This window comes from Phyllobates terribilis, unplaced genomic scaffold (genome assembly GCF_046119375.1).
Source record: "Phyllobates terribilis strain yellow unplaced genomic scaffold, ASM4611937v1 Scaffold_1__5_contigs__length_1240528914, whole genome shotgun sequence".
Lineage (NCBI taxonomy): Eukaryota > Metazoa > Chordata > Amphibia > Anura > Dendrobatidae > Phyllobates > Phyllobates terribilis.
The window spans coordinates 1,215,742,203-1,215,769,511 of record NW_027362761.1 but is presented as its reverse complement, the minus strand read 5'-3'; the positions used below and the strand labels follow the sequence as shown (position 1 = coordinate 1,215,769,511).

Genomic DNA, 27,309 nt, shown 5'->3' with positions numbered 1-27,309 from the left:
CAGGAGGGTGGAACTCAGTAGAGGAGGTGGGTGGAGGAAGTTGTTTAGGGGAGCACTGAAGGAAGAGTATAAAAGGAAGGGTAGAAACATCTAGAAGGGTCCATTCCTGCTTCCAGTCCATGGAGCAGGAGTTCAGTTCAGTCTGGTCCTAGGAGTGAGAGAGGAAGGGAGGACCGTGGAGGAGTACGGCACAGTCAAAGGGGCTCAGGAGAGTAAGCTAAGAACACCGGAGCAGTAAGAGGGGCTCCAGAGATAGAAGGGATCCTAGGGGCACGGCGAGTGCGGGATGCCACCCGTGCGCCCAAGGTCACGCTGACCATGGAGGGGTCAAGGCCTCAAGAGGGGACCAGCCCCAGACTAGTGGAGGACTACAAGACTCAGCTAGCAAACTGGAGGTTGCGGTATCTTTATGTGCCGTAGCCAAAGTCCACACATAATCGCTGAAAAGGTGGTTATATATATATATATATATGGACCAAGGGGACAGACCGGACGTCGCCCAACAAGGCCTGCGGCCACTGGCTCGGGACACTGTGTGTGAGGCGCAGGGCAGGAGGGTGAGAGTCAGCGCAGGGAGATGACCTGGAGAGGTACACAGAAAGGGATCCCGTTCAAGTGCACCCAAGTTATCTGAGAGTTGGCTGGATCACTTCCCCGGAGGCCACAGGACTCGGTGAGCGGTTATTATCCAGTGGTTGTAACCTGGAGCAGCTTGACAACTGTGAGTAAAGACTTGAAGACTGCACCCCGCCGTGTCCTTGACTAATTGCAGTGTCACCTGCCTTGCACCGCACCAACAACATCTACCTCATCAATCACTATATCCTGCCCTGGATCTTAGCTCTGCCCGTGGAGAGCTGCACTATCTCTGCTCCGTCACCATCAGCCCCAGTGGATCTGCACCGCAGCAGTGGCCCCCTATAGCCGCATACCACGGGTGGCGTCACAAACTTTATCCCCAAAAACTTTATTCCCAAATTGACTTTGCTTTATTGACCGCCCTGGGCCATGGACCGGTTCACTGCCACCGTGACTACCCCAAAAAGGACCGGCCCGGCTACCGAGTACCCCACGGCCCCAGGGGGCGCGTTAGGAGCAATGGCGGACCTGCCAAATCTGGTGGTGTTCTCGGGGGGGAACACCAATACAGCTGCTGGGCTGTGAGCTAAGGTTTCACCACAGGACGTCAGACCCTCTTGATGCCCTTTTGGACTGGAGGTGATTTTGTCGGGCTGTGGCCATGCTCCTCCTGTTCCTCCTCAGATTCTTTACTGTAGGAGAGCTGACATTATGGATTCTTTACTGTACGAGCAGTGAAACTATGAATTCTTTCCTGTGTGAACAAGGAGATCGTGTATTTCTGTACTGTAAGAGTAGTAAGACTATTAAGATTATGGATTCTTTACAGTAAGAGCAGTGAGACTATGGGTTCTTTACTGTACAAGCAGTGGGATTATGGATTCTTTACAGTAAGAGCAGTGAGACTATGGGTTCTTTACTGTACAAGCAGTGGGATTATGGATTCTTTACAGTAAGAGCAGTGAGACTATGGAAGTCATCATGTTGTGATGGTCAAAACATGGGACAAGTTCAAGAGCCTGGACGCCATTCTATAAAGAACTAGAGATGGGTCAGTGATCCCGGCACACAGGACATTTTTCTGTTTGGGAATGAATTTCCCCCTGATGTGGAGCTGTAGCATCAGCCTCATGTAGATGGAGAAAGTCTACGACCCCCTGACAGGACGAATGTTTGAACTTATTTCCTTAGCAGGACCTCATGCACACACTGCAGCCACAGATACAATATCAGTAATTATTACAGGGATTATTTATTATTGTGAGCTCTTCTTACAAAAAAGGAACAGAAGGCGTCATATAATTTCATAGTCTTTTAGTCATTTCTGGTGGACACCAAAAGTAGAGGGACCCTGTAAAACAGCGGTGAGCCGGGCCTGGCTCCGCAGAGTCTACATGTCAGCAGATCCTTTGTTGCTGGGACGGGTTTGATCACTGAGTCATATAAGCCGGTGCTCAGTGCATAACATTAAATAACAAGTCTGTAAGTCTGAAGCTTGGATTGAGGCAAATATCCTTGGATCTGGGCTTCGTGCTACTGCCATGTTACCGCACTTATCTTCTGATTGTCACACGGGTCCGAGGTCGTCGGCATCTGATTCCCAGAACTGGACTTATCCTCATCATTCACTGGAGTCACTTGTGCCGGCGGAGAATCATCTGGAATCACTGATAAATGTCAGGAGAAACGAGGAATACAATATTTTACAGAAAGTATTATTATTAAAAGATTAAAAAAATATATATCTAGAAAGACTGCTTTCTATATACAAGAATATAACTACTATAATACTGCTCCAATATATAAAAATATAACTACTATAATACTGCCCCCTATGTACAAGAATATAACTACTATAATACTGCTCCTATGTACAAGAATATAACTACTATAATACTGCTCCTATGTACAAGAATATAACTACTATAATACTGCTTCCTAGGTACAAGAATATAACTACTATAATACTGCTCCTATGTACAAGAATATAACTACTATAATACTGCTCCTATGTACAAGAATATAACTACTATAATACTGCTCCCTATGTACAAGAATATAACTACTATAATACTGACTCCTATGTACAAGAATATAACTACTATAATACTGCTCCTATGTACAAGAATATAACTACTATAATACTGCTCCTATGTACAAGAATATAACTACTATAATACTGCCCCCTATGTACAAGAATATAACTACTATAATACTGCTCCTATGTACAAGAATATAACTACTATAATACTGCTCCTATGTACAAGAATATAACTACTATAATACTGCCCCCTATGTACAAGAATATAACTACTATAATACTGCTCCTATGTACAAGAATATAACTACTATAATACTGCTCCTATGTACAAGAATATAACTACTATAATACTGCTCCTATGTACAAGAATATAGCTACTATAATACTGCTTCCTAGGTACAAGAATATAACTACTATAATACTACTCCTATGTACAAGAATATAACTACTATAATACTGCTCCTATGTACAAGAATATAACTACTATAATACTGCCCCTATGTACAAGAATATAACTACTATAATACTGCCCCTATGTACAAGAATATAACTACTATAATACTGCTCCTATGTACAAGAATATAACTACTATAATACTACTCCTATGTACAAGAATATAACTACTATAATACTGCCCCCTATGTACAAGAATATAACTACTATAATACTGCTCCCTATGTACAAGAATATAACTACTATAATACTCCTCCTATGTACAAGAATATAACTACAATAATACTGCTCCCTATGTACAAGAATATAACTACTATAATACTACTCCTATGTACAAGAATATAACTACTATAATACTGCTCCTATGTACAAGAATATAACTACTATAATACTGCCCCCTATGTACAAGAATATAACTACTATAATACTGCTCCTATGTACAAGAATATAACTACTATAATACTGCCCCCTATGTACAAGAATATAACTACTATAATACTGCTCCTATGTACAAGAATATAACTACTATAATACTGCCCCCTATATACAAGAATATAACTACTATAATACTGCCCCTATGTACAAGAATATAACTACTATAATACTGCTCCTATGTACAAGAATATAAAAAATATAATACTGCTCCTATGTACAAGAATATAACTACTATAATACTGCTCCTACAAGAATATAACTACTATAATACTGCCCCTATGTACAAGAATATAACTACTATAATACTGCTCCTATGTACAAGAATATAACTACTATAATACTGCTCCTACAAGAATATAACTACTATAATACTGCCCCCTATGTACAAGAATATAACTACTATAATACTGCCCCTATGTACAAGAATATAACTACTATAATACTGCTCCTATGTACAAGAATATAACTACTATAATACTGCTCCTATGTACAAGAATATAACTACTATAATACTGCTCCTATGTACAAGAATATAACTACTATAATACTGCCCCTATGTACAAGAATATAACTACTATAATACTGCCCCTATGTACAAGAATATGACTACTATAATACTGCCCCTATGTACAAGAATATAACTACTATAATACTGCTCCTATGTACAAGAATATAACTACTATAATACTGCTCCTATGTATAAGAATATAGCTACTATAATACTGCACCTATGTACAAGAATATAGCTACTATAATACTGCCCCTATGTACAAGAAAATAACTACTATAATACTGCTCCCTATGTACAAGAATATAACTACTATAATACTGCTCCTATGTACAAGAATATAACTACTATAATACTGCTCCTATGTACAAGAATATAACTACTATAATACTGCCCCTATGTACAAGAATATGACTACTATAATACTGCCCCTATGTACAAGAATATAACTACTATAATACTGCTCCTATGTACAAGAATATAACTACTATAATACTGCTCCTATGTACAAGAATATAACTACTATAATACAGCTCCTATGTACAAGAATATAACTACTATAATACTGCCTCCTATGTACAAGAATATAACTACTATAATACTGTCCCCTATGTAGAAGAATATAACTACTATAATACTGCCCCTATGTACAAAAATATAACTACTATAATATTGTCCCCTATGTAGAAGAATATAACTACTATAATACTGCTCCTATGTACAAGAATATAACTACTATAATACTGCTCCTATGTACAAGAATATAACTACTATAATACTGCTCCTATGTACAAGAATATAACTACTATAATACTGCCCCCTATGTACAAGAATATAACTACTATAATACTGCCCCCTATGTACAAGAATATAACTACTATAATACTGACCCCTATGTACAAGAATATAACTATTATAATACTGCTCCTATGTACAAGAATATAACTACTATAATACTGCTCCTATGTACAAGAATATAACTACTATAATACAGCTCCTATGTACAAGAATATAACTACTATAATACTGCCTCCTATGTACAAGAATATAACTACTATAAAACTGCCCCTATGTACAAGAATATAACTACTATAATACTGCCCCTATGTACAAGAATATAACTACTATAATACTGCCCCCTATGTACAAGAATATAACTACTATAATACTGCTCCTATGTACAAGAATATAACTACTATAATACTGCCCCCTATGTACAAGAATATAACTACTATAATACTGCCCCCTATGTACAAGAATATAACTACTATAATACTGCCCCCTATGTACAAGAATATAACTACTATAATACTGCTCCTATGTACAAGAATATAACTACTATAATACTGCCCCCTATATACAAGAATATAACTACTATAATACTGCCCCTATGTACAAGAATATAACTACTATAATACTGCTCCTATGTACAAGAATATAAAAAATATAATACTGCTCCTATGTACAAGAATATAACTACTATAATACTGCTCCTACAAGAATATAACTACTATAATACTGCCCCCTATGTACAAGAATATAACTACTATAATACTGCCCCTATGTACAAGAATATAACTACTATAATACTGCTCCTATGTACAAGAATATAACTACTATAATACTGCCCCTATGTACAAGAATATAACTACTATAATACTGCTCCTATGTACAAGAATATAACTACTATAATACTGCTCCTATGTACAAGAATATAGCTACTATAATACTGCCTCCTATGTACAAGAATATAACTACTATAATACTGCTCCTATGTACAAGAATATAACTACTATAATACTGCTGCTATGTACAAGAATATAACTACTATAATACTGCTCCCTATGTACAAGAATATAACTACTATAATACTGCTCCTATGTACAAGAATATAACTACTATAATACTGCTCCTATGTACAAGAATATAACTACTATAATACTGCCCCTATGTACAAGAATATGACTACTATAATACTGCCGCTATGTACAAGAATATAACTACTATAATACTGCTCCTATGTACAAGAATATAACTACTATAATACTGCTCCTATGTATAAGAATATAGCTACTATAATACTGCCCCTATGTACAAAAATATAACTACTATAATACTGTCCCCTATGTAGAAGAATATAACTACTATAATAATGCTCCTATGTACAAGAATATAACTACTATAATACTGCTCCTATGTACAAGAATATAACTACTATAATACTGCTCCCTATGTACAAGAATATAACTACTATAATACTGCCCCCTATGTACAAGAATATAACTACTATAATACTGACCCCTATGTACAAGAATATAACTATTATAATACTGCTCCTATGTACAAGAATATAACTACTATAATACTGCCCCTATGTACAAGAATATAACTACTATAATACTGCCCCTATGTACAAGAATATAACTGCTATAATACTGCCCCTATATACAAGAATATAACTACTATAATACTGCTCCTATGTACAAGAATATAACTACTATAATACTGCTCCTATGTACAAGAATATAACTACTATAATACTGCCCCTATGTACAAGAATATAATTACTATAATACAGCTCCTATGTACAAGAATATAACTACTATAATACTGCCTCCTATGTACAAGAATATAACTACTATAAAACTGCCCCCTATGTACAAGAATATAACTACTATAATACTGCCCCTATGTACAAGAATATAACTACTATAATACTGCCCCCTATGTACAAGAATATAACTACTATAATACTGCTCCTATGTACAAGAATATAACTACTATAATACTGCTCCTATGTACAAAAATATAACTACTATAATACTGCCCCCTATGTACAAGAATATAACTACTATAATACTGCTTCTATGTACAAGAATATAACTACTATAATACTGCTCCTATGTACAAGAATATAACTACTATAATACTGCTCATATGTACAAGAATATAACTACTATAATACTGCCCCCTATGTACAAGAATATAACTACTATAATACTGCCCCTATGTACAAGAATATAATTACTATAATACCGCTCCTATGTACAAGAATATAACTACTATAATACTGCCTCCTATGTATAAGAATATAACTACTATAATACTGCCCCTATGTACAAGAATATAACTACTATAATACTGCTCCTATGTACAAGAATATAACTACTATAATACTGCCCCCTATGTACAAGAATATAACTACTATAATACTGCTCCTATGTACAAGAATATAGCTACTATAATACAGCTTCTATGTACAAGAATATAACTACTATAATACTGCCCCTATGTACAAGAATATAACTACTATAATACTGCCCCCTATGTACAAGAATATAACTACTATAATACTGCTCCTATGTACAAGAATATAACTACTATAATACTGCCCCTATCTACAAGAATATAAGTACTATAATACTGCTCCTATGTACAAGAATATAACTACTATAATACTGCCCCCTATGTACAAGAATAGAACTACTATAATACTGCCCCCTATGTACAAGAATAGAACTACTATAATACTGCTCCTATGTACAAGAATAGAACTACTATAATACTGCCCCTATGTACAAGAATATAACTACTATAATTCTGCTCCCTATGTACAAGAATATAACTACTATAATACTGCCCCCTATGTACAAGAATATAACTACTATAATACTGTCCCCTATGTACAAGAATATAACTACTATAATACTGCCCCTGTGTACAAGAATATAACTACTATAATACTGCCCCTATGTACAAGAATATAACTACTATAATACTGCCCCTATTTACAAGAATATAACTACTATAATACTGCTCCTATGTGCAAGAATATAACTACTATAATACTGCCCCCTATGTACAAGAATATAACTACTATAATACTGCCTCCTATGTACAAGAATAGAACTACTATAATACTGCTCCCTATGTACAAGAATATAACTACTATAATACTGCCCCTATGTACAAGAATATAACTACTATAACAATGCTCCTATGTACAAGAATATAACTACTATAATACTGCTCCCTATGTACAAGAATATAACTACTATAATACTGCCCCTATTTACAAGAATATAACTACTATAATACTGCTCCTATGTGCAAGAATATAACTACTATAATACTGCCCCCTATGTACAAGAATATAACTACTATAATACTGCCTCCTATGTACAAGAATAGAACTACTATAATACTGCTCCCTATGTACAAGAATATAACTACTATAATACTGCCCCTATGTACAAGAATATAACTACTATAATACTGCTACTATGTGCAAGAATATAACTACTATAATACTGCCCCTATGTACAAGAATATAACTACTATAATACTGCCCCTATGTACAAGAATATAACTACTATAATACTGCTCCTATGTACAAGAATATAACTACTATAATACTGCTCCCTATGTACAAGAATATAACTACTATAATACTGCCCACTATGTACAAGAATATAACTACTATAATACTGCTCCTATATACAAGAATATAACTACTATAATACTGCCTCTATGTACAAGAATATAACTACTATAATACTGCCCCCTATGTACAAGAATATAACTACTATAATACTGCCCACTATGTACAAGAATATAACTACTATAATACTGCCCCTATGTACAAGAATATAACTACTATAATACTGCCCCCTATGTACAAGAATATAACTACTATATACTGCTCCTATGTACAGGAATATAACTACTATAATACTGTTCCTATGTACAAGAATATAACTACTATAATACTGCCTCCTATGTACAAGAATATAACTACTATAATCCTGCCCCTATGTACAAGAATATAACTACTATAATACTGCCCCCTATGTACAAGAATATAACTACTATAATACTGCACCTATGTACAAGAATATAACTACTATAATACTGCCCTCTATGTACAAGAATATAACTACTATAATACTGCTCCCTATGTACAAGAATATAACTACTATAATACTGCCCCCTATGTACAAGAATATAACTACTATAATACTGCCCCCTATGTGCAAGAATATAACTAATATAATACTGCCCCTATGTACAGAATATAAAAAATATAATACTGCTCCTATGTACAAGAATATAACTACTATAATACTGCTCCTATGTACAAGAATATAACTACTATAATACTGCTCCTATGTACAAGAATATAACTACTATAATACTGCCCCCTATGTGCAAGAATATAACTAATATAATACTGCCCCTATGTACAGAATATAAAAAATATAATACTGCTCCTATGTACAAGAATATAACTACTATAATACTGCTCCTATGTACAAGAATATAACTACTATAATACTGCTCCTATGTACAAGAATATAACTACTATAATACTGCTCCTATGTACAAGAATATAACTACTATAATACTGCCCCCTATGTGCAAGAATATAACTACTATAATACTGCCCCTATGTACAGAATATAAAAAATATAATACTGCTCCTATGTACAAGAATATAACTACTATAATACTGCTCCTATGTACAAGAATATAACTACTATAATACTGCTCCTATGTACAAGAATATAACTACTATAATACTGCTCCTATGTACAAGAATATAACTACTATAATACTGCCCATATGTACAAGAATATAACTACTATAATACTGCTCCTATGTGCAAGAATATAACTACTATAATACTGCCCCTATGTACAAGAATATAACTACTATAATACTGCCCCTATGTACAAGAATATAACTACTATAATACTGCTCCTATGTGCAAGAATATAACTACTATAATACTGCTCCCTATGTACAAGAATATAACTACTATAATACTGCCCACTATGTACAAGAATATAACTACTATAATACTGCTCCTATATACAAGAATATAACTACTATAATACTGCCTCTATGTACAAGAATATAACTACTATAATACTGCCCCCTATGTACAAGAATATAACTACTATAATACTGCCCACTATGTACAAGAATATAACTACTATAATACTGCCCCTATGTACAAGAATATAACTACTATAATACTGCCCCCTATGTACAAGAATATAACTACTATAATACTGGTCCTATGTACAAGAATATAACTACTATAATACTGCCCCCTATGTACAAGAATATAACTACTATAATACTGCTCCTATGTACAAGAATATAACTACTATAATACTGCCCCCTATATACAAGAATATAACTACTATAATACTGCCCCTATGTACAAGAATATAACTACTATAATACTGCTCCTATGTACAAGAATATAAAAAATATAATACTGCTCCTATGTACAAGAATATAACTACTATAATACTGCTCCTACAAGAATATAACTACTATAATACTGCCCCTATGTACAAGAATATAACTACTATAATACTGCTCCTACAAGAATATAACTACTATAATACTGCCCCCTATGTACAAGAATATAACTACTATAATACTGCCCCTATGTACAAGAATATAACTACTATAATACTGCTCCTATATACAAGAATATAACTACTATAATACTGCCTCTATGTACAAGAATATAACTACTATAATACTGCCCCCTATGTACAAGAATATAACTACTATAATACTGCCCACTATGTACAAGAATATAACTACTATAATACTGCCCCTATGTACAAGAATATAACTACTATAATACTGCCCCCTATGTACAAGAATATAACTACTATATACTGCTCCTATGTACAGGAATATAACTACTATAATACTGTTCCTATGTACAAGAATATAACTACTATAATACTGCCTCCTATGTACAAGAATATAACTACTATAATCCTGCCCCTATGTACAAGAATATAACTACTATAATACTGCCCCCTATGTACAAGAATATAACTACTATAATACTGCACCTATGTACAAGAATATAACTACTATAATACTGCCCTCTATGTACAAGAATATAACTACTATAATACTGCTCCCTATGTACAAGAATATAACTACTATAATACTGCCCCCTATGTACAAGAATATAACTACTATAATACTGCCCCCTATGTGCAAGAATATAACTAATATAATACTGCCCCTATGTACAGAATATAAAAAATATAATACTGCTCCTATGTACAAGAATATAACTACTATAATACTGCTCCTATGTACAAGAATATAACTACTATAATACTGCTCCTATGTACAAGAATATAACTACTATAATACTGCCCCCTATGTGCAAGAATATAACTAATATAATACTGCCCCTATGTACAGAATATAAAAAATATAATACTGCTCCTATGTACAAGAATATAACTACTATAATACTGCTCCTATGTACAAGAATATAACTACTATAATACTGCTCCTATGTACAAGAATATAACTACTATAATACTGCTCCTATGTACAAGAATATAACTACTATAATACTGCCCCCTATGTGCAAGAATATAACTACTATAATACTGCCCCTATGTACAGAATATAAAAAATATAATACTGCTCCTATGTACAAGAATATAACTACTATAATACTGCTCCTATGTACAAGAATATAACTACTATAATACTGCTCCTATGTACAAGAATATAACTACTATAATACTGCTCCTATGTACAAGAATATAACTACTATAATACTGCCCATATGTACAAGAATATAACTACTATAATACTGCTCCTATGTGCAAGAATATAACTACTATAATACTGCCCCTATGTACAAGAATATAACTACTATAATACTGCCCCTATGTACAAGAATATAACTACTATAATACTGCTCCTATGTGCAAGAATATAACTACTATAATACTGCTCCCTATGTACAAGAATATAACTACTATAATACTGCCCACTATGTACAAGAATATAACTACTATAATACTGCTCCTATATACAAGAATATAACTACTATAATACTGCCTCTATGTACAAGAATATAACTACTATAATACTGCCCCCTATGTACAAGAATATAACTACTATAATACTGCCCACTATGTACAAGAATATAACTACTATAATACTGCCCCTATGTACAAGAATATAACTACTATAATACTGCCCCCTATGTACAAGAATATAACTACTATAATACTGCTCCTATGTACAAGAATATAACTACTATAATACTGCCCCCTATGTACAAGAATATAACTACTATAATACTGCTCCTATGTACAAGAATATAACTACTATAATACTGCCCCCTATATACAAGAATATAACTACTATAATACTGCCCCTATGTACAAGAATATAACTACTATAATACTGCTCCTATGTACAAGAATATAAAAAATATAATACTGCTCCTATGTACAAGAATATAACTACTATAATACTGCTCCTACAAGAATATAACTACTATAATACTGCCCCTATGTACAAGAATATAACTACTATAATACTGCTCCTACAAGAATATAACTACTATAATACTGCCCCCTATGTACAAGAATATAACTACTATAATACTGCCCCTATGTACAAGAATATAACTACTATAATACTGCTCCTATATACAAGAATATAACTACTATAATACTGCCTCTATGTACAAGAATATAACTACTATAATACTGCCCCCTATGTACAAGAATATAACTACTATAATACTGCCCACTATGTACAAGAATATAACTACTATAATACTGCCCCTATGTACAAGAATATAACTACTATAATACTGCCCCCTATGTACAAGAATATAACTACTATATACTGCTCCTATGTACAGGAATATAACTACTATAATACTGTTCCTATGTACAAGAATATAACTACTATAATACTGCCTCCTATGTACAAGAATATAACTACTATAATCCTGCCCCTATGTACAAGAATATAACTACTATAATACTGCCCCCTATGTACAAGAATATAACTACTATAATACTGCACCTATGTACAAGAATATAACTACTATAATACTGCCCTCTATGTACAAGAATATAACTACTATAATACTGCTCCCTATGTACAAGAATATAACTACTATAATACTGCCCCCTATGTACAAGAATATAACTACTATAATACTGCCCCCTATGTGCAAGAATATAACTAATATAATACTGCCCCTATGTACAGAATATAAAAAATATAATACTGCTCCTATGTACAAGAATATAACTACTATAATACTGCTCCTATGTACAAGAATATAACTACTATAATACTGCTCCTATGTACAAGAATATAACTACTATAATACTGCCCCCTATGTGCAAGAATATAACTAATATAATACTGCCCCTATGTACAGAATATAAAAAATATAATACTGCTCCTATGTACAAGAATATAACTACTATAATACTGCTCCTATGTACAAGAATATAACTACTATAATACTGCTCCTATGTACAAGAATATAACTACTATAATACTGCTCCTATGTACAAGAATATAACTACTATAATACTGCCCCCTATGTGCAAGAATATAACTACTATAATACTGCCCCTATGTACAGAATATAAAAAATATAATACTGCTCCTATGTACAAGAATATAACTACTATAATACTGCTCCTATGTACAAGAATATAACTACTATAATACTGCTCCTATGTACAAGAATATAACTACTATAATACTGCTCCTATGTACAAGAATATAACTACTATAATACTGCCCATATGTACAAGAATATAACTACTATAATACTGCTCCTATGTGCAAGAATATAACTACTATAATACTGCCCCTATGTACAAGAATATAACTACTATAATACTGCCCCTATGTACAAGAATATAACTACTATAATACTGCTCCTATGTGCAAGAATATAACTACTATAATACTGCTCCCTATGTACAAGAATATAACTACTATAATACTGCCCACTATGTACAAGAATATAACTACTATAATACTGCTCCTATATACAAGAATATAACTACTATAATACTGCCTCTATGTACAAGAATATAACTACTATAATACTGCCCCCTATGTACAAGAATATAACTACTATAATACTGCCCACTATGTACAAGAATATAACTACTATAATACTGCCCCTATGTACAAGAATATAACTACTATAATACTGCCCCCTATGTACAAGAATATAACTACTATAATACTGCTCCTATGTACAAGAATATAACTACTATAATACTGCCCCCTATGTACAAGAATATAACTACTATAATACTGCTCCTATGTACAAGAATATAACTACTATAATACTGCCCCCTATATACAAGAATATAACTACTATAATACTGCCCCTATGTACAAGAATATAACTACTATAATACTGCTCCTATGTACAAGAATATAAAAAATATAATACTGCTCCTATGTACAAGAATATAACTACTATAATACTGCTCCTACAAGAATATAACTACTATAATACTGCCCCTATGTACAAGAATATAACTACTATAATACTGCTCCTACAAGAATATAACTACTATAATACTGCCCCCTATGTACAAGAATATAACTACTATAATACTGCCCCTATGTACAAGAATATAACTACTATAATACTGCTCCTATGTACAAGAATATAACTACTATAATACTGCTCCTATGTACAAGAATATAACTACTATAATACTGCTCCTATGTACAAGAATATAACTACTATAATACTGCCCCTATGTACAAGAATATAACTACTATAATACTGCCCCTATGTACAAGAATATGACTACTATAATACTGCCCCTATGTACAAGAATATAACTACTATAATACTGCTCCTATGTACAAGAATATAACTACTATAATACTGCTCCTAGGTATAAGAATATAGCTACTATAATACTGCACCTATGTACAAGAATATAGCTACTATAATACTGCCCCTATGTACAAGAATATAACTACTATAATACTGCTCCCTATGTACAAGAATATAACTACTATAATACTGCTCCTATGTACAAGAATATAACTACTATAATACTGCTCCTATGTACAAGAATATAACTACTATAATACTGCCGCTATGTACAAGAATATGACTACTATAATACTGCCCCTATGCACAAGAATATAACTACTATAATACTGCTCCTATGTACAAGAATATAACTACTATAATACTGCTCCTATGTACAAGAATATAACTACTATAATACAGCTCCTATGTACAAGAATATAACTACTATAATACTGCCTCCTATGTACAAGAATATAACTATTATAATACTGTCCCCTATGTAGAAGAATATAACTACTATAATACTGCCCCTATGTACAAAAATATAACTACTATAATATTGTCCCCTATGTAGAAGAATATAACTACTATAATACTGCTCCTATGTACAAGAATATAACTACTATAATACTGCTCCCTATGTACAAGAATATAACTACTATAATACTGCCCCCTATGTACAAGAATATAACTACTATAATACTGACCCCTATGTACAAGAATATAACTATTATAATACTGCTCCTATGTACAAGAATATAACTACTATAATACTGCTCCTATGTACAAGAATATAACTACTATAATACAGCTCCTATGTACAAGAATATAACTACTATAATACTGCCTCCTATGTACAAGAATATAACTACTATAAAACTGCCCCCTATGTACAAGAATATAACTACTCTAATACCGCCCCTATGTACAAGAATATAACTACTATAATACTGCCCCCTATGTACAAGAATATAACTACTATAATACTGCTCCTATGTACAAGAATATAACTACTATAATACTGCCCCCTATGTACAAGAATATAACTACTATAATACTGCCCCCTATGTACAAGAATATAACTACTATAATACTGCCCCCTATGTACAAGAATATAACTACTATAATACTGCTCCTATGTACAAGAATATAACTACTATAATACTGCCCCATATATACAAGAATATAACTACTATAATACTGCCCCTATGTACAAGAATATAACTACTATAATACTGCTCCTATGTACAAGAATATAAAAAATATAATACTGCTCCTATGTACAAGAATATAACTACTATAATACTGCTCCTACAAGAATATAACTACTATAATACTGCCCCCTATGTACAAGAATATAACTACTATAATACTGCCCCTATGTACAAGAATATAACTACTATAATACTGCTCCTATGTACAAGAATATAACTACTATAATACTGCCCCTATGTACAAGAATATAACTACTATAATACTGCTCCTATGTACAAGAATATAACTACTATAATACTGCTCCTATGTACAAGAATATAGCTACTATAATACTGCCTCCTATGTACAAGAATATAACTACTATAATACTGCTCCTATGTACAAGAATATAACTACTATAATACTGCTCCTATGTACAAGAATATAACTACTATAATACTGCTCCCTATGTACAAGAATATAACTACTATAATACTGCTCCTATGTACAAGAATATAACTACTATAATACTGCTCCTATGTACAAGAATATAACTACTATAATACTGCCCCTATGTACAAGAATATGACTACTATAATACTGCCCCTATGTACAAGAATATAACTACTATAATACTGCTCCTATGTACAAGAATATAACTACTATAATACTGCTCCTATGTATAAGAATATAGCTACTATAATACTGCCCCTATGTACAAAAATATAACTACTATAATACTGTCCCCTATGTAGAAGAATATAACTACTATAATACTGCTCCTATGTACAAGAATATAACTACTATAATACTGCTCCCTATGTACAAGAATATAACTACTATAATACTGCCCCCTATGTACAAGAATATAACTACTATAATACTGACCCCTATGTACAAGAATATAACTATTATAATACTGCTCCTATGTACAAGAATATAACTACTATAACACTGCCCCTATGTACAAGAATATAACTACTATAATACTGCCCCTATGTACAAGAATATAACTGCTATAATACTGCCCCTATATACAAGAATATAACTACTATAATACTGCTCCTATGTACAAGAATATAACTACTATAATACTGCTCCTATGTACAAGAATATAACTACTATAATACTGCCCCTATGTACAAGAATATAATTACTATAATACAGCTCCTATGTACAAGAATATAACTACTATAATACTGCCTCCTATGTACAAGAATATAACTACTATAAAACTGCCCCCTATGTACAAGAATATAACTACTATAATACTGCCCCTATGTACAAGAATATAACTACTATAATACTGCCCCCTATGTACAAGAATATAACTACTATAATACTGCTCCTATGTACAAGAATATAACTACTATAATACTGCTCCTATGTACAAAAATATAACTACTATAATACTGCCCCCTATGTACAAGAATATAACTACTATAATACTGATTCTATGTACAAGAATATAACTACTATAATACTGCTCCTATGTACAAGAATATAACTACTATAATACTGCTCCTATGTACAAGAATATAACTGCTATAATACTGCCCCCTATGTACAAGAATATAACTACTATAATACTGCCCCTATGTACAAGAATATAATTACTATAATACAGCTCCTATGTACAAGAATATAACTACTATAATACTGCCTCCTATGTACAAGAATATAACTACTATAATACTGCCCCTATGTACAAGAATATAACTACTATAATACTGCTCCTATGTGCAAGAATATAACTACTATAATACTGCCCCCTATGTACAAGAATATAACTACTATAATACTGCTCCTATGTACAAGAATATAGCTACTATAATACAGCTTCTATGTACAAGAATATAACTACTATAATACTGCCCCTATGTACAAGAATATAACTACTATAATACTGCCCCCTATGTACAAGAATATAACTACTATAATACTGCTCCTATGTACAAGAATATAACTACTATAATACTGCCCCTATCTACAAGAATATAAGTACTATAATACTGCTCCTATGTACAAGAATATAACTACTATAATACTGCCCCCTATGTACAAGAATAGAACTACTATAATACTGCCCCCTATGTACAAGAATAGAACTACTATAATACTGCTCCTATGTACAAGAATAGAACTACTATAATACTGCCCCTATGTACAAGAATATAACTACTATAATTCTGCTCCCTATGTACAAGAATATAACTACTATAATACTGCCCCCTATGTACAAGAATATAACTACTATAATACTGTCCCCTATGTACAAGAATATAACTACTATAATACTGCCCCTGTGTACAAGAATATAACTACTATAATACTGCCCCTACGTACAAGAATATAACTACTATAATACTGCCCCTATTTACAAGAATATAACTACTATAATACTGCTCCTATGTGCAAGAATATAACTACTATAATACTGCCCCCTATGTACAAGAATATAACTACTATAATACTGCCTCCTATGTACAAGAATAGAACTACTATAATACTGCTCCCTATGTACAAGAATATAACTACTATAATACTGCCCCTATGTACAAGAATATAACTACTATAACAATGCTCCTATGTACAAGAATATAACTACTATAATACTGCTCCCTATGTACAAGAATATAACTACTATAATACTGCCCCTATTTACAAGAATATAACTACTATAATACTGCTCCTATGTGCAAGAATTTAACTACTATAATACTGCCCCCTATGTACAAGAATATAACTACTATAATACTGCCTCCTATGTACAAGAATAGAACTACTATAATACTGCTCCCTATGTACAAGAATATAACTACTATAATACTGCCCCTATGTACAAGAATATAACTACTATAATACTGCTACTATGTGCAAGAATATAACTACTATAATACTGCCCCTATGTACAAGAATATAACTACTATAATACTGCCCCTATGTACAAGAATATAACTACTATAATACTGCTCCTATGTACAAGAATATAACTACTATAATACTGCTCCCTATGTACAAGAATATAACTACTATAATACTGCCCACTATGTACAAGAATATAACTACTATAATACTGCTCCTATATACAAGAATATAACTACTATAATACTGCCTCTATGTACAAGAATATAACTACTATAATACTGCCCCCTATGTACAAGAATATAACTACTATAATACTGCCCACTATGTACAAGAATATAACTACTATAATACTGCCCCTATGTACAAGAATATAACTACTATAATACTGCCCCCTATGTACAAGAATATAACTACTATATACTGCTCCTATGTACAGGAATATAACTACTATAATACTGTTCCTATGTACAAGAATATAACTACTATAATACTGCCTCCTATGTACAAGAATATAACTACTATAATACTGCCCCCTATGTACAAGAATATAACTACTATAATACTGCCCCCTATGTGCAAGAATATAACTAATATAATACTGCCCCTATGTACAGAATATAAAAAATATAATACTGCTCCTATGTACAAGAATATAACTACTATAATACTGCTCCTATGTACAAGAATATAACTACTATAATACTGCTCCTATGTACAAGAATATAACTACTATAATACTGCCCCCTATGTGCAAGAATATAACTAATATAATACTGCCCCTATGTACAGAATATAAAAAATATAATACTGCTCCTATGTACAAGAATATAACTACTATAATACTGCTCCTATGTACAAGAATATAACTACTATAATACTGCTCCTATGTACAAGAATATAACTACTATAATACTGCTCCTATGTACAAGAATATAACTACTATAATACTGCCCCCTATGTGCAAGAATATAACTACTATAATACTGCCCCTATGTACAGAATATAAAAAATATAATACTGCTCCTATGTACAAGAATATAACTACTATAATACTGCTCCTATGTACAAGAATATAACTACTATAATACTGCTCCTATGTACAAGAATATAACTACTATAATACTGCTCCTATGTACAAGAATATAACTACTATAATACTGCCCATATGTACAAGAATATAACTACTATAATACTGCTCCTATGTGCAAGAATATAACTACTATAATACTGCCCCTATGTACAAGAATATAACTACTATAATACTGCCCCTATGTACAAGAATATAACTACTATAATACTGCTCCTATGTGCAAGAATATAACTACTAGAATACTGCTCCCTATGTACAAGAATATAACTACTATAATACTGCCCACTATGTACAAGAATATAACTACTATAATACTGCTCCTATATACAAGAATATAACTACTATAATACTGCCTCTATGTACAAGAATATAACTACTATAATACTGCCCCCTATGTACAAGAATATAACTACTATAATACTGCCCACTATGTACAAGAATATAACTACTATAATACTGTCCCTATGTACAAGAATATAACTACTATAATACTGCCCCCTATGTACAAGAATATAACTACTATATACTGCTCCTATGTACAGGAATATAACTACTATAATACTGCTCCTATGTACAAGAATATAACTACTATAATACTGCCTCCTATGTACAAGAATATAACTACTATAATCCTGCCCCTATGTACAAGAATATAACTACTATAATACTGCCCCCTATGTACAAGAATATAACTACTATAATACTGCACTTATGTACAAGAATATAACTACTATAATACTGCCCTCTATGTACAAGAATATAACTACTATAATACTGCTCCCTATGTACAAGAATATAACTACTATAATACTGCCCCCTATGTACAAGAATATAACTACTATAATACTGCCCCTATGTACAGAATATAAAAAATATAAAACTGCTCCTATGTACAAGAATATAACTACTATAATACTGCTCCTATGTACAAGAATATAACTACTATAATACTGCTCCTACGTACAAGAATATAACTACTATAATACTGCCCCCTATGTGCAAGAATATAACTAATATAATACTGCCCCTATGTACAGAATATAAAAAATATAATACTGCTCCTATGTACAAGAATATAACTACTATAATACTGCTCCTATGTACAAGAATATAACTACTATAATACTGCTCCTATGTACAAGAATATAACTACTATAATACTGCCCCCTATGTGCAAGAATATAACTACTATAATACTGCCCCGATGTACAGAATATAAAAAATATAATACTGCTCCTATGTACAAGAATATAACTACTATAATACTGCTCCTATGTACAAGAATATAACTACTATAATACTGCTCCTATGTACAGAATATAAAAAATATAATACTGCTCCCTATGTACAAGAATATAACTACTATAATACTGCTCCTATGTACAAGAATATAACTACTATAATACTGCTCCTATGTACAAGAATATAACTACTATAATACTGCTCCTATGTACAAGAATATAACTACTATAATACTGCCCCCTATGTGCAAGCATATAACTACTATAATACTGCCCCTATGTACAGAATATAAAAAATATAATACTGCTCCTATGTACAAGAATATAACTACTATAATACTGCCCCTATGTACAACAATATAACTACTATAATACTGCTCCCTATGTACAAGAATATAACTACTATAATACTGCTCCTATGTACAAGAATATAACTACTATAATACTGCTCCTATGTACAAGAATATAACTACTATAATACTGCTCCCTATGTACAAGAATATAACTACTATAATACTGCCCCTATGTACAAGAATAGAACTACTATAATACTGCTCCTATGTACAAGAATATAACTACTATAATACTGCCCCTATGTACAAGAATATAACTACTATAATACTGCCCCCTATGTACAAGAATATAACTACTATAATACTGCTCCCTATATACAAGAATATAACTACTATAATACTGCTCCTATGTACAAGAATATAACTACTATAATACTGCTCCCTATGTACAAGAATATAACTACTATAATACTGCCCCCTATGTACAAGAATATAACTACTATAATACTGACCCCTATGTACAAGAATATAACTATTATAATACTGCTCCTATGTACAAGAATATAACTACTATAATACTGCCCCTATGTACAAGAATATAACTACTATAATACTGCCCCTATGTACAAGAATATAACTACTATAATACTGCTCCTATGTACAAGAATATAACTACTATAATACTGCTCCTATGTACAAGAATATAACTACTATAATACAGCTCCTATGTACAAGAATGTAACTACTATAATACTGCCTCCTATGTACAAGAATATAACTACTATAAAACTGCCCCCTATGTACAAGAATATAACTACTATAATACTGCCCCTATGTACAAGAATATAACTACTATAATACTGCCCCCTATGTACAAGAATATAACTACTATAATACTGCTCCTATGTACAGGAATATAACTACTATAATACTGCCCCCTATGTACAAGAATATAACTACTATAATACTGCCCCCTATGTACAAGAATATAACTACTATAATACTGCCCCCTATGTACAAGAATATAACTACTATAATACTGCTCCTATGTACAAGAATATAACTACTATAATACTGCCCCCTATATACAAGAATATAACTACTATAATACTGCCCCTATGTACAAGAATATAACTACTATAATACTGCTCCTATGTACAAGAATATAAAAAATATAATACTGCTCCTATGTACAAGAATATAACTACTATAATACTGCTCCTACAAGAATATAACTACTATAATACTGCCCCCTATGTACAAGAATATAACTACTATAATACTACCCCTATGTACAAGAATATAACTACTATAATACTGCTCCTATGTACAAGAATATAACTACTATAATACTGCCCCCTATGTACAAGAATATAACTACTATAATACTGCCCCTATGTACAAGAATATAACTACTATAATACTGCTCCTATGTACAAGAATATAACTATTATAATACTGCCCCTATGTACAAGAATATAACTACTATAATACTGCTCCTATGTACAAGAATATAACTACTATAATACTGCTCCTATGTACAAGAATATAGCTACTATAATACTGCCTCCTATGTACAAGAATATAACTACTATAATACTGCTCCTATGTACAAGAATATAACTACTATAATACTGCTCCTATGTACAAGAATATAACTACTATAATACTGCTCCCTATGTACAAGAATATAACTACTATAATACTGCTCCTATGTACAAGAATATAACTACTATAATACTGCTCCTATGTACAAGAATATAACTACTATAATACTGCCCCTATGTACAAGAATATGACTACTATAATACTGCCCCTATGTACAAGAATATAACTACTATAATACTGCTCCTATGTACAAGAATATAACTACTATAATACTGCTCCTATGTATAAGAATATAGCTACTATAATACTGCCCCTATGTACAAAAATATAACTACTATAATACTGTCCCCTATGTAGAAGAATATAACTACTATAATACTGCTCCTATGTACAAGAATATAACTACTATAATACTGCTCCCTATGTACAAGAATATAACTACTATAATACTGCCCCCTATGTACAAGAATATAACTACTATAATACTGACCCCTATGTACAAGAATATAACTATTATAATACTGCTCCTATGTACAAGAATATAACTACTATAATACTACCCCTATGTACAAGAATATAACTACTATAATACTGCCCCTATGTACAAGAATATAACTGCTATAATACTGCCCCTATATACAAGAATATAACTACTATAATACTGCTCCTTTGTACAAGAATATAACTACTATAATACTGCTCCTATGTACAAGAATATAACTACTATAATACTGCCCCTATGTACAAGAATATAATTACTATAATACAGCTCCTATGTACAAGAATATAACTACTATAATACTGCCTCCTATGTACAAGAATATAACTACTATAAAACTGCCCCCTATGTACAAGAATATAACTACTATAATACTGCCCCTATGTACAAGAATATAACTACTATAATACTGCCCCCTATGTACAAGAATATAACTACTATAATACTGCTCCTATATACAAGAATATAACTACTATAATACTGCTCCTATGTACAAAAATATAACTTCTATAATACTGCCCCCTATGTACAAGAATATAACTACTATAATACTGCTTGTATGTACAAGAATATAACTACTATAATACTGCTCCTATGTACAAGAATATAACTACTATAATACTGCTCCTATGTACAAGAATATAACTACTATAATACTGCCCCCTATGTACAAGAATATAACTACTATAATACTGCCCCTATGTACAAGAATATAATTACTATAATACAGCTCCTATGTACAAGAATATAACTACTATAATACTGCCTCCTATGTACAAGAATATAACTACTATAATACTGCCCCTATGTACAAGAATATAACTACTATAATACTGCTCCTATGTACAAGAATATAACTACTATAATACTGCCCCCTATGTACAAGAATATAACTACTATAATACTGCTCCTATGTACAAGAATATAACTACTATAATACAGCTTCTATGTACAAGAATATAACTACTATAATACTGCCCCTATGTACAAGAATATAACTACTATAATACTGCCCCCTATGTACAAGAATATAACTACTATAATACTGCTCCTATGTACAAGAATATAACTACTATAATACTGCCCCTATCTACAAGAATATAACTACTATAATACTGCTCCTATGTACAAGAATATAATTACTATAATACTGCCCCCTATGTACAAGAATAGAACTACTATAATACTGCCCCCTATGTACAAGAATAGAACTACTATAATACTGCTCCTATGTACAAGAATAGAACTACTATAATACTGCCCCTATGTACAAGAATATAACTACTATAATTCTGCTCCCTATGTACAAGAATATAACTACTATAATACTGCCCCCTATGTACAAGAATATAACTACTATAATACTGTCCCCTATGTACAAGAATATAACTACTATAATACTGCCCCTGTGTGCAAGAATATAACTACTATAATACTGCCCCTATGTACAAGAATATAACTACTATAATACTGCCCCTATTTACAAGAATATAACTACTATAATACTGCTCCTATGTGCAAGAATATAACTACTATAATACTGCCCCCTATGTACAAGAATATAACTACTATAATACTGCCTCCTATGTACAAGAATAGAACTACTATAATACTGCTCCCTATGTACAAGAATATAACTACTATAATACTGCCCCTATGTACAAGAATATAACTACTATAACAATGCTCCTATGTACAAGAATATAACTACTATAATACTGCTCCCTATGTACAAGAATATAACTACTATAATACTGCCCCTATTTACAAGAATATAACTACTATAATATTGCTCCTATGTGCAAGAATATAACTACTATAATACTGCCCCCTATGTACAAGAATATAACTACTATAATGCTGCCTCCTATGTACAAGAATAGAACTACTATAATACTGCTCCCTATGTACAAGAATATAACTACTATAATACTGCCCCTATGTACAAGAATATAACTACTATAATACTGCTACTATGTGCAAGAATATAACTACTATAATACTGCCCCTATGTACAAGAATATAACTACTATAATACTGCCCCTATGTACAAGAATATAACTACTATAATACTGCTCCTATGTACAAGAATATAACTACTATAATACTGCTCCCTATGTACAAGAATATAACTACTATAATACTGCCCACTATGTACAAGAATATAACTACTGTAATACTGCTCCTATATGCAAGAATATAACTACTATAATACTGCCTCTATGTACAAGAATATAACTACTATAATACTGCCCCCTATGTACAAGAATATAACTACTATAATACTGCCCACTATGTACAAGAATATAACTACTATAATACTGCCCCTATGTACAAGAATATAACTACTATAATACTGCCCCCTATGTACAAGAATATAACTACTATATACTGCTCCTATGTACAGGAATATAACTACTATAATACTGCTCCTATGTACAAGAATATAACTACTATAATACTGCCTCCTATGTACAAAAATATAACTACTATAATCCTGCCCCTATGTACAAGAATATAACTACTATAATACTGCCACCTATGTACAAGAATATAACTACTATAATACTGCACCTATGTACAAGAATATAACTACTATAATACTGCCCTCTATGTACAAGAATATAACTACTATAATACTGCTCCCTATGTACAAGAATATAACTACTATAATACTGCCCCCTATGTACAAGAATATAACTACTATAATACTGCCCCCTATGTGCAAGAATATAACTAATATAATACTGCCCCTATGTACAGAATATAAAAAATATAATACTGCTCCTATGTACAAGAATATAACTACTATAATACTGCTCCTATGTACAAGAATATAACTACTATAATACTGCTCCTATGTACAAGAATATAACTACTATAATACTGCCCCCTATGTGCAAGAATATAACTAATATAATACTGCCCCTATGTACAGAATATAAAAAATATAATACTGCTCCTATGTACAAGAATATAACTACTATAATACTGCTCCTATGTACAAGAATATAACTACTATAATACTGCTCCTATGTACAAGAATATAACTACTATAATACTGCCCCCTATGTACAAGAATATAACTACTATAATACTGCCCCCTATGTGCAAGAATATAACTACTATAATACTGCCCCTATGTACAGAATATAAAAAATATAATACTGCTCCTATGTACAAGAATATAACTACTATAATACTGCTCCTATGTACAAGAATATAACTACTATAATACTGCTCCTATGTACAAGAATATAACTACTATAATACTGCTCCTATGTACAAGAATGTAACTACTATAATACTGCCCCTATGTACAAGAATATAACTACTATAATACTGCTCCTATGTGCAAGAATATAACTACTATAATACTGCCCCTATGTACAAGAATATAACTACTATAATACTGCCCCTATGTACAAGAATATAACTACTATAATACTGCTCCTATGTGCCAGAATATAACTACTATAATACTGCCCCTATGTACAAGAATATAACTACTATAATACTGCTCCTATGTACAAGAATATAACTACTATAATACTGCCACTATGTACAAGAATATAACTACTATAATACTGCTCCTATATACAAGAATATAACTACTATAATACTGCTCCTATATACAAGAATATAACTACTATAATACTGCTCCCTATGTACAAGAATATAACTACTATAATACTGCCCACTATGTACAAGAATATAACTACTATAATACTGCTCCTATATACAAGAATATAACTACTATAATACTGCCTCTATGTACAAGAATATAACTACTATAATACTGCCCCCTATGTACAAGAATATAACTAC

The 27,309-nt window shown here is 31.9% G+C and overlaps 1 protein-coding gene across 2 annotated transcripts in view; it reads right to left on the bottom strand.

The window, feature by feature from the left end:
* Window positions 1-1,812: 1,812 nt before the first annotated feature.
* Window positions 1,813-27,309, bottom strand: part of LOC141164434 (shootin-1-like) — an 89,729-nt gene continuing 64,232 nt past the window's right edge. The window contains exon 16 of one of the 2 annotated variants that reach the window (XM_073649649.1): window positions 1,813-2,246. The gene's annotated coding sequence lies outside the window, so the exon portion shown is untranslated. The remainder of the gene's footprint in view (window positions 2,247-27,309) is intronic. The other variant, XM_073649660.1, reaches the window with a different exon arrangement.